A 7,344-nucleotide genomic window follows, 5' to 3' on the forward strand; every position below is an offset into this window, starting at 1 on the left:
AGATCCCTTTCCACTTCCGTGCCACCCAGCAGGTCATTCCCTAGGCAGTAGGTATGCTGGACATTTTTCCTCCCTAGGTGCAGCACTTTGCATTTCTCCTTGTTGAACTGCATTCTGTTGTTTTCCGCCCATACGTCCAAGCTGTCCGGGTCTGCTTGTAGTTGTTCCCTGCCCTCCGGTGTGTCCACTTCTCCCCACAGATTTGTGTCATCCGCAAACTTGGACAGAGTACGCTTCACTCCCTCGTCCAAGTCGCTGATGAAGACATTGAAGAGTATCGGTCCGAGGACCGAGCCCTGCGGGACCCCACTGCCCACACCCTTCCAGGTCGAAACCGACCCATCCACTACGACTCTCTGGGTACGACCCTCTAGCCAATTCGCCACCCACCGGACTGTGTAGTCATCCAAGTCACAGCCTCTTAACTTGTTCACCAGTATGGGGTGGGATACTGTATCGAAGGCCTTCCGTATCAAAGGTTGTAGCTGTGCTGGTCTCAAGACATAGGCAGACAAGGTTCTTTGGGTAAATCTGGTATTTTTTATTAGCCCAACTCAAATAGTTGGCAAAAATTCTTTTTTGCAAGCTTTCGGGTATAAATACCCCTCATCAGGCTGAGGAAGCATCTGTTGGTGTGCGCTCTTCCTGGATGGAATGAATAGTAAAGAAGCCAGAGGCTGGGCTGCATGCAAGGGAGGCAGTAAATTGAGGAGTCAGCAGGTGAGACAGGTGGGGGTGGTGGTGGTCGGGGGGAGATTTTAATATGGTTTTAAACACTTGCTATGCAGCACAAGTTACACCACTCCAGGGCAGGATTATCTCTGCTGCTACCTAGCTCCTGTTTTTTAAGCTGTGACCACTCCACACAGATGTGCGCCCATGGTGAGGTCCTCCAGCATCCCAGGATGCCTCACACCCCTGCCCTAGAGAAGCCTGTCCTGGCTTACCAGCCCTCTAGTGGCAACTCACAGCTGCAGCTCTTGGTCCTGTCCCTGCTCACTAGGCCTCTAGTGACAAGTCACAGCTGTGCAGGTAGGAGACATTCAGAGGTTTCTAGACTAAGGGTGTGACTTCTCCAGACTCCAAGCTAGCACTAACATGGATCAACATTTGTGAGGCTCACAGCGTAAGGTGTAACAAGCCACTAACATTCTTACATGTAGGTAGGACAGACCCTTATGGCTATATCTGCGTGAAGTAGGGATGGGCTGGCGGGCAGGCAAGGGCATTCCTATTAAGCCTGTACATCAGAGTTTCCTATGTGTGGATGTGAACCATATGTCTTGATGTTAAGTGTTGATTAGGTGGTGAAACACTGAATTGGGATGCAGGAGATCTTGGATTTACTCTGCCTCAGACTTGCTGTGTGACCTTGGGCAAATCACTTAATTTGCCTCCACTTCAGTTCACTCTCTGGAACAGGTTTAATAATCCTTCCATTCTCTAAGCCATTGTTTTTCTTGTCTGTTAGGCCCTACTTCTGCCAGAAGGATGCACGATGCAAATTCCTGTCCTGTTCTGCAAAGAGATATGTGCATGCAAATTCCTATCCCTGGCACGACTGAAACTGTGAGTACTTTTGGGCAGGGGCTATCTGTTGTTATGAGCCCTGTACTTGGCCAACCAGTTGCTGCTGTAATATTTGGCCAAGCTCATTCCTGTTGCAGTACCCATGGGGACAACATAATTTATAGTTGTTTTAGACTGATATTTTCTTTTAAAAATGAATAGTGGTATTGAAACTCAGAATTGTGTAAGTGCAGAGAAACAGACCCTGCCTATCCTCTTCAACAATACTTTTCAAACAGCTGTTATACAATGAATTGGGAGGCAGGAGTCCTACGTTTTATGTTGATTTTGCAAGTGACTTTCCATGTCACCTTAAGAAAGTCTTTTAGCTTGCTTGAGCCGCATGTTATCTGCTGAAAAAAGAAATGATTCCTGACCACATTGATGCCTGTAAATTGTTTTGAGCTCATTAAATAAAACATGTTGTGCAGTTTTGTTCATTAGTAACTGGTTAAAAACAGTACTGAGAGGGTGTGTCTACACTTGTATTTAGCCAGCTTAAATTTACTGTGCAGTAAATTACTGTGCAGCAAGCAGGAATAGTCTGGCATTTACACGTGCAGGTGTTAAGGCACATTCACACTGTGTGTGGACTGATGTGGAACTAAAGTGTTAGTCACACAGTGTTACTGTGCAGTAAGGCGTCTACACGTGCAGTAGTGCACACTAACGAATTGGACGTAAATTTGATACCTGCATGATACAGGTATCAAATTTACACTCAAGTCAGTGTACATCATGATATTTACTGCGCAGTATGGGTGTGCGCATGTAGATGCATGCACCTGTACTGCGCAGTAATTTTGGTTACTATGCAGAAAATATGCACATGTAGACGTGCCCAGAGAGCAGTTATCAATGGTTCATTTTCAAATTAGAAGGACATTAGTAAGTGCTGCTCAGTATGTTCAAGTAGTGACTTCCGTCAGTGGTGACTTGTAGGGGGTGCACGTGTACCCCCTGAGAGTGCTGGGGCACCCCCTGCAAGGCCACGCTCCCTGTTTAGGTGATGGGCAGGGGGGCAGGCAGGAGTACCGGTGCCCCACCTGAGAGTGCCGGCCTGGGAGTGGGGCCGCCAGTAAAAGCAGCCGTGCCGCTTCCGGAAGTGGCTGCGGGACTTGCGGAAGTGGCATGGCTGCTTTTTGGTGAGTGAGATCGGCTTCGGGGGGACCCCCCCCACCCCGGTCAGCGTGATTGGCTGCAGGGGACCCCCCATGGTTGCCAACTCAAGAGGCACCAGTCGCCCATGACTTCCATGCTGATACAGAGTGGATACTTACAACATTTGCAAATGAAACCACGTGGGAAGGGGTTTCATGCACTTTAGAGGACAGAATTAGGAATTCAAAATAATTCTGATAAATTGGAGATATGATCTGAAACCAATGAGATGAAATTGAGTAAAGACAAGTCCAAAATACTACACTTATGAAGGGGCATCAAATACAAAACAATGACTCTCTAGGTAGATAGCAGGAAAGCAAAAAAAGATCTAGGTGGTGTACAGGGTCACAAACTGAACATGAGGCAACAAAGTGATGCTGTTGCAAAAAAGGCAAATGTCACACAGGGATTTATTCACAGAAAGTAAGAACTCTGCTTAGCAATGATGAGGCTTCAGCTGGAGTACTATCTTAGGCACTGCATTTTAGGAAAAATGTAGATAAATTGGAGATAGTCCAGAGGACAGCAACAAAAAGAATAGATTTAGTGATCGTGACTTATGAGGAAGGATTGTAAGAAATAGGATTGCTTCATTTAGAAAGGAGAAGACCAAGTGAGGCTATGGTAACAGTTCTTCAATGTGAAAGCCGTTGTTATAAAGAAGTCAGTGATCAATTTTTCTTCACATTCACTGAGAGCAGGATGAGAAACTAAATTTCTAATAAGGGATATTTGAGGTAAATATGAGGTAAAACTTTCTATCTGTAGTGGGAGTCAAGCATTAAAAGAAGCTACTAAAGGGAGTTAGTGGATACCCTGTCACTGAAGGATGTGAAGAACAGGTTAAACAAACATTTGTCAGGGATGGTTGAGTTATGTTGCTTCAATCTTGCCTCGGATAAACTGGATCAGGGGTGGACCTGATTTCAGATCGAGGGCCGCTTAATGAGGTTTGGAGAGCTGTCGAGAGTGCCGCAAGAGTACGTCTCTTGTCCAACTGCTAAGCCCCACCCTTTGACAGGTGCCCCACCCCCTGGATGCCACCTTGGGGCCAGAAGTCCCTCCCCAAGCCCCAGAAGTACTCCTTGGTTGCTGTCTTGGAATCAGAAGTCTCCTGTCACAGTCCATGGCATAAGAAGGTCCACCCACCTAACGCCAAACCTTGCTCTACTCGCTGCCATGTTGATCCCAGGATCTCCTGCCCCCATCACATGGTCCCTGATATCATACAGTCCATCCCTTGACTGGGAAACACTGCCCCTCCACAGGGCGCATCCTCATGATGCATGGGCTGTCCCTGGGGCCTCAGAAGTTCTGTCCCCTAGTCCATGAGGCGCAGGCATGTTTTATCAGGTAACAAAGGGTTGTGACTCCTCTAACAACCTGTCCCATTGCCCTCAACCGATCCGTGGGGGCTTCACAGGTGTCAGACCTCCCCAAGAATGGTGCCACGTAGAAAATTTTTGGAAGAAGTCATTTTAACAAAGTATAGATAAAAAGCAATTTTAACAAAGTATAGATAGAAAGCAAATCCTACACTAAAAATCAAACCTCTACTATAAAAGATTTTAATTGTATTTCAAAAAATAATTTTGTCCTAATTTTTTTTTTGAGTAGCATATATAGAAGTGATTGCATAACGGCTCAAAATAAAGTCTTACTCTTGTACACTGTATGCCACCCAAAGTGTTGGTGGAGTGTACAATACCTCTCCAACCTCTTCCAGTTGGTCACCCCATTCCTCCCCTGACTCATCCCCACCAGTGATCTCACCTTCCGTGACTTGATGGAATAAGCTAACTAGGGTCCGTCTCATCAGAGGAACTGACTCAGATACTCAACCCTTGTTTGGATGGGGTCCCCTCTACCTGTATCCACTTTTGCTCTAGCTGTACCTACTAGCTCTGAGCCCACTATTCAGGACTACTGGTTTCAGGTGCAGCATAGCGTGGTGCTGGATTGTAACTGCCAAGCCGGGTTGCGCTGACACATAATTGAAAAGGTACTAGTGCAAGAAAACCCTCAACATCCCAGGCTGTCTAGTAACAAGGTAGGGGCCTCATTACGATGTTGAAAATTAACTCAAAGAAAAGTGAAGAAACTCATTCAATGGGAAGAATGAAACCTCTAATGTGCATTAACCAGAGAATCAAAGTTAGGCATCATCTCCATTGTTGCGGTGCAGAGAACTGCTGCAAGGTGGTCATCACTCATTGAAGATCTAAGATTTCATCTATTGACTTTCATTACAGAAAATGCTTGCTCACATACGTATGTTGATCCAAATAGCACAAGCACCTTCCAGGCATGAGCCTTGATCTTTGGTAATTTCTGTTCATTGAGAGAGGCATAAAACTTAGGAAGCAGCACTAATGTGAGCTGCTTCCTAAGCATTGCATCACGTTGCAGGTCAATAAGCTCAAACTGGAGGTCACATAGAGTGTTGTCAACATCAAATGTGAAAGGTGAGGAGACCAAAGATTGGTTTCTTTCTATCACTTGAAAATGTTCCAGTTGGTGAGAAAAGTCAACATGCAAGTCCAGTAGTAACAACATTTTTTTTTAGGTTTTGATCCCAAACGATAATCTGCTGCAATGTGGGAAAATGGCTGAAATCCTTGTTCCCTATCTGATGGGAAAAAAGGAATAACTTCATCATAAATGACCTGACATTGGAACGCAATTCATGAACAAAAAGCCCATTCCCTTGCGGTCATGAATTTAGATCATTCATGTAGCCCATGATATCATCAACAGTGAATGGAAAATCAGGGAGCCAATTCACAGCACTCAGCTGTGGGAAATCCAAATCTTTTCCTCTCATGTTCAAAACAAACCAATCTCAGCTCTCAGTTCCCACACTCTTTTCAAAACATTACCCAAACTAAACCATCTTACATTGATATGATACAGAACATCTGTGTGCTCAGATTCAGATTCCTCAAGCCGAGTTACAAATTGCCTGTGGTGTAATCCTCTTGCTCAAATGTAGTTGCCCACTTTTGTGACAGTGCTTAGTCTTTTACAGAGGACCTCTTGATGAATAATAGTGGGGGCGTCTACATGTGCATTAATGCACTTTAGCTAATGTGCATTAAATCTAGTACCTTGGAGCGGCTATACATAAGTGCGGTGGAATTCCAGTGCACCGGAGCAGACTTGATTAATTGAGTCTGCTGGAGCGTGGTAATTGCAGCGTTCCAGCAGCCTCCTGCATCTTGTGTATCAGCGTCCCCACACTTAAAAATGGCTTCAGGGGTGCTTGAACTAAAGCTTGTCAAATGAGCTTTAGTTCAAGCACCCCTGCCACCATTTTTAAGCACAGCAGTGCTAATACATAAGATGTGGCAGTGCTTTAATTAGAGCAGCTCTAATTAAAATACTGTCTCCCCCACCCCTGGAGCATATGTAACAGTGCCCTCCATTGTGAGGTACTAGGAAAATGTGCATTAGCCTGTCTTAATGTGCATTAACTAAAGAGCACATTTTTTCCAGTGATGCTTTAATGCACATTAAAATAGGCTAATACATATTAAAATGCACATGTAGATGCACCCACAATGTAGAAAAATAATTTTCTGTTCTGGATTTGTTTCTTTGACTTGGTCTTGAATTCTTTTCTGCAATCCAACAAGTTTGCCTGTCAGATTTGGACTTCCATTGGTGGTCATACTCACCAATTTTTTCCACTGCACTTCTAATTTTGACATGTATTGATTTACTGCCTACAATAAATCTTTTCCAGTTGTCGTATCTTTTGTTGACTGCATTGATGCCAATTCTTTTTGAGCTCAAAATTTTCAGTGATACCTTGAATGAAAACAAACAACTAGGCTGTGTCTTTGACATCATAATTCTCACTGAGTGCCAATTCCAAATATGAGAAATCATTTACCTTACTTTTTAAATGCTGGCCCAGGTTCTCAAAGATGTCCTCGACACATCTCACAATAGGTTTGTCTTGAGAAGCAAATGTTCTCAAACTGCTTTTTCTTGTCTGGGCACAACTTTGTGGCAGACTCAGTTATACATTTCTTTACAAATTCTCCTTAAGAGAATGGTTTGCTCTTCTTGGTGATTTTGTGTGCAATCACGTAACTTGTTCTCGTAATTCCCTCCTGTGGGCGAATACTTTTGTGAAAAAACTTTCTTCTTTCTGCATTCCAACAACCATCTCCTCAGCTTTCTTTGCTTTTTCTTTGGCAGACAGTTTCTCATATTTGCATGCATGTTTGGTCTCAAAATGCTGATTCAAGTTATGTTCTTTAAACATTGCCACACTTTCTTTGCAAATTAACACACAGGGCACCTATACATGGTGCTACAGGGTGAGGAGAGGGGCATTTTAAATAGAGTGGTTCCCAGGAGCTGCTCTAATTAAAATGCTTGAAGTGTTTTGTGTATTCAGTGTCCTGTCTTTCAAAATAGTATGGAGGGAGGGCGCTTTAACTAAAGATCATCAAACAAGCTTTAGTTAAAGCATCTCCACTACCATTTTGCAGCATGCGGAAGCATTCTGATTAGATGCTCTAGCAGACTCGATTAATCAAGTCTGCTCTGACGCATTCTAATCAAATGTTGGAGCACATGTAAAAGTGCCCAGTTTTTCCA

This window comes from Alligator sinensis, unplaced genomic scaffold, assembly GCF_000455745.1.
Source record: "Alligator sinensis unplaced genomic scaffold, ASM45574v1 scaffold115_1, whole genome shotgun sequence".
Taxonomy (NCBI): domain Eukaryota; kingdom Metazoa; phylum Chordata; order Crocodylia; family Alligatoridae; genus Alligator; species Alligator sinensis.